Consider the following 4,294-nt stretch of genomic DNA (forward strand, 5'->3'; position numbering starts at 1 on the left):
GGTTCTATCTAGGGTACTTCCTTGTGTTTGGTAGAATGTACTGAAGGTGTGGATGGAGATTCTGAAGCCTGGGGAGTAGCAAACACGTGCAAACACTTTGTGAGCATCTATAACATATTAAATTTCCATCCTAAGGGGCCATGGTATGGAATTCATGAACAAATAAAACATAATTTTTGTCTTAAAGATCCTATTGTGGATTGTTGTGGATGATAGAGAGCCCCAATTATAGTCAGTTCTGTTTTGAGGTGACCTGTGTGAGCCTAAAAATCACCCAGGTATGCAAAACTCCTCAGGACATGAGAAAAATGGAGTCAGGGGCACAATTCTGGGGAAAAAAATGTCAATGATACCAAAGATCTTACAAAGTCTAAAAGCCCAGAATGCACGTAGACTAGCTTTACAGAAGTCAGATCTTCAAGCCAGTATGATGGTTCCTGCCTGGAACCCCAGCCTAAACTGTAAACTCCTCTTTGAAGTGATTGGTTGGGATTGCAGGCAAGCACCTTGCCCACAGCAGGACTACCTACATTTCCCGGGTACTCCTCGTGAGGGAAGTGGTGCAGAACAGAAGCCATGACATTTGCTTATTTGCTCAAATCGTTTTCTAAGGTATCAGTTCCCTTCCAGCAAACATAGCTTCAAAGCCAGCTTTATAAACCAGGCATGCACACGTGGTGGGTCATGCTTGAGATCCTAGCACATGGAAGGGAGGAGAGGGAGGTTGCTTCAAGCTTCTGTCTAGCCTGGTCTAAATAGCCAGTTAGTTCCAAGCAGCCAGGGCAGAAAAATAAATAAATACTGTAGACCATTGCTATCCCATAGGGCTCTGTCGAATATGTGGTCATTGGTCACATGTGGCTAGTGAGCATTCAAAATGCGTAAGACCAAGGAATGAACTTTAATTACCACTTATATTTAAGCTAAATATGGTAGGTAGTTCATGCCTGTAATCCCAACATTTTAGGAAGCTGAGGCGAGAAGATACCACACATTCAAAGCCAGCCTGAAATATACAACAGGATTCCATCTAAAAAAAAAAAAAAAAAAGTGGGATACCATTCAGTGGTGGCTCACGCCTTTAATCCTAGCACTTGGGAAGTAGAGGCAGGCTGGTCTCTGAGTTCGAGGCTAACATGGTTTACAGAGTGAGTTCCAGGACAGTCAAGTCTACAAAGAAAAAGCCTGTCCAAAAAAAAAAAAAAAAAAAGCCGAGCATGGTGGCGAGGCAGAGGCAGGCAGATTTCTGAGTTCGAGGCCAGCCTGGTCTACAAAGTGAGTTCCAGGACAGCCAGGGCTACACCAAGAAACCTTGTCTCAAAAAACCAACAAAACAAAACAAAACAAAACAAAACAAAAAAAGGAGGAAGTGCGGAGGCTGGGGGATGGTTTATTGTGTTAGAGCACTTACTGCACATGTATGAGGACCTGTGCTCAAGATTTCAGCACTCATACAAAAGCATGGGTGTGGCCACATCTTTGTAACCCCAGGCGCTTTCTGGCTGCTGGTCTGTTTAGTTCTCCTGTCAGCAGAACATCTGACATCTTCCTCTGGCTTCTGGCTACGTGGGGCCTTGCCTCAAATTAAAAAAAAAAAAAAAAAAGGTGTGGGGAGGCAGAAGCAAATGAATCTCTGACTTGAAGACCAGTCTGGTCTATAGAGCAAGCTACACAGAGAAATCCTATGTGTGGGGGTGGGGGTCGGGGAGACAGATAAAGGGGGGAGAGTTGTGGAGTTCATGTAGTTGTTACTTAGTAAGAGCTCAGAAAATGCTCATTTCCCTTTCTTCTGAATTAGCCAAGGCCATCCTGGGACTCACCTGTGTGGTACATGGCTGGACGTCTCCTCAGGCTTGACCTGGATTCCGGCTCGCTCAGGCCCCTTCACAGTTTTCCTTCCCTGCATTAATTCTAAGCACCTGCTCATTATTAAAGCAAATCTCTCTTTCCCCAGTACCTCCTGGTCTGAACAAGCCGCTGTAAATAGCAAGTGTGCTCCCTGTGACGCAGCACTATTGGCATTTAGCTCTTGAAAGGTTAATGGCCAGGGCTGTGCCTTCCGAAACCTTGGCTGGCAGGGCTCGGTAGACATAATTGCAACAGCAGGGAGATGGGGCTGAAATACAGGGTGGGGGTTGAGGGGAATCAAAGGCCTGCAGAATACAGTGGTATCTTTCTGTAAAGAGAATAGCAATAATCTGTGTGTGTGTGTGTGTGTGTGTGTGTGTGTGTGTGTGTGTGTGTGTGTGAGAGAGAGAGAGAGAGAGAGAGAGAGAGAGAGAGAGAGAGAGAGAGAGAGAGAGAGAGAGACTGGACTTTGGAGGCCCCAGCCAGAGAGGTAACAGGGCTGTGGCTGTGGCTTCAGTCTGCCTCATTCACAGACCAGTTTCTTATTGTGGATCTTTCTGGACAGCAAGCGCTCCCCGAGAGGACTTGCTGAGATAATTTGGTGCCTGATCATGCTTCAGTTGCAATTTATTTAAAGTCGACAACAGGGTTCCTGTCTCTTGCAAGCAGATTCCCAGCACTTGAGTCTCCTCGGGCTGGGTTGGGTTTTTTTTTTTTTTTCTTTCTTTCTTCCTTTTTTTCTCTTGATGAAAAAGAAGTTAAATTTCACACTTATTATAGCACCTGGTGTCTGACAGCCCCCAGAGGCTGTATAAAGGCTAATGAAATGGAACCCGCAGCACTACTGTCAACAGGGAAGAGGAGAGACCAGACCCCTGGTCCCTTTTCCACAGGGTGGCAACCACCTCACCTCTGAACCACAACTGGCTTCAAAAAGTTGTGACTGGTCCTCAGCGAGCTCTTGGTTCAGAGTGTCTCTCGGAGGGTAGGATCTGCCTGAGAAATGGGTCGGTGAGGCCTGAGCTGCTGCAAATGAGGTGCCAGACCCAAGAGTGCTTCAGGTTTCCACACTCAGACAACACTCTGTCAGGGATGCTTGGCTCATCTTTGCAAATGCCCCCAGGGAATAAAGTGTGTCTGTAGGTTGGTCCTGGGATGGGAAGTGGGTTCAGGATTTGGGGTGTGGCTTGACTGAGAAGTGTTCACAGTATGGTACCCTGACCCTGTCAGCCAATCCCTCCATCTCTTATCTGAGTGGGAAAATCACAGACCTTATGTTTGTTTGTTTGTTTGTTTGATTCAGGGTCTCTCTGTACAGCCTTCACTGTTTGGCCCAGAACTCATAGAGATCCCCCTGCCTCTGCCTCCCAAGGGATGGGATTAAAGACATTTAGTCCATTTTTTGCCCTGAGGTTTTACACTCACTATTCCGCTGGACTGGCTGAATAGAGAACCCCAGGACTGCCTGATTCTACCTCCCTAGCTTTGTGTCTACAGCTACACATTGCTGCAGTTGCTTTTCATGTAGGTGTTGGGGACCTGACTCAGGTCCTCAAGCTTGCCTGGTGAGCATGTTACTAGCTGAGTCATCTCCTCAGTTCAATCTCTCTCTCTCTCTCTCTCTCTCTCTCTCTCTCTCTCTCTCTCTCTCTCTCTTCCTCTCTCCCTCCTCCCCACCCCCTCTGAGAGAGGGTTTTCATATGTAGCCTAGGTTAAACTTAGAATCATCCGGCCTCAGCCTCCCAGGGGCTGGAATTATGGTGTTTCCATGAAAGTCTCCTTCTATCTTGTCTCCTTCTCTGCACTACACTGAAATATGAAACAATGGTAGGTGCTTAATGCCAAATCTTAGGTCATACCTTGGGGTAGGGAGGAGGCTCAATAACTCTGTGTTTTTGAGCTCCTTGGGATAGAAAGTTGCAACAAAAAGGGAACTCCAGAGCTGGGATGGTGGCATGTCTCTGTAGTTCCATTGCTAGGAGACAGAAGCAGGACTGTGAGTTAGAGACTCTGCCTCAAAAATATAAGACAATTGAAAATGCAAGGTTGAGGATTTGGTACAGAGTCTAGTCCAGTGATTCAGTTCTAAGCATTTGCAATTCTGTGCTCCAGCATTGAGATAAATCAGTATTTGAGTGCACGCTTCCTCTAGGACCGCCAAGAAAACCTCCCTGGGAAGTGTTTGCATAGCTGTGATGGAAAAAGCAATCTAGTGAGGCAGGGAGATTGAATTAGAGGAGGCCAAGGAAGCTGCCAAGTTTGGAGCCCACTCAGAGAGCAGGAATTCCAAATTTAAAACCCAACTCTAACCTTTGCATGCCTAAGTTCCATTTATTCTTGGCAAGCTACCGTCTTTTGTTCATGGAGAGAGTAGAAGCTTTAAGGGACTTAGGAAAACCTCTGTAGCAGATCACTCTCACAGAGCCCCAGGGAACGGGCGATTGCA

At 46.5% G+C, this 4,294-nt stretch overlaps 1 long non-coding RNA gene across 1 annotated transcript; it reads right to left on the bottom strand.

Moving 5' to 3' along the window:
* Positions 1-1,376: 1,376 nt before the first annotated feature.
* On the bottom strand, positions 1,377-2,059 carry LOC147000240 (uncharacterized). The gene is made up of 2 exons (XR_015046073.1): positions 1,821-2,059; positions 1,377-1,578 (listed from the first exon to the last, which is right to left on the bottom strand). It is a non-coding gene; the product is annotated as an uncharacterized LOC147000240 (long non-coding RNA).
* Positions 2,060-4,294: the final 2,235 nt, after the last annotated feature.

The sequence above is a fragment of the Mus caroli genome, unplaced genomic scaffold, assembly GCF_978045245.1.
Source record: "Mus caroli unplaced genomic scaffold, Mus_caroli_1 scaffold_19, whole genome shotgun sequence".
Lineage (NCBI taxonomy): Eukaryota > Metazoa > Chordata > Mammalia > Rodentia > Muridae > Mus > Mus caroli.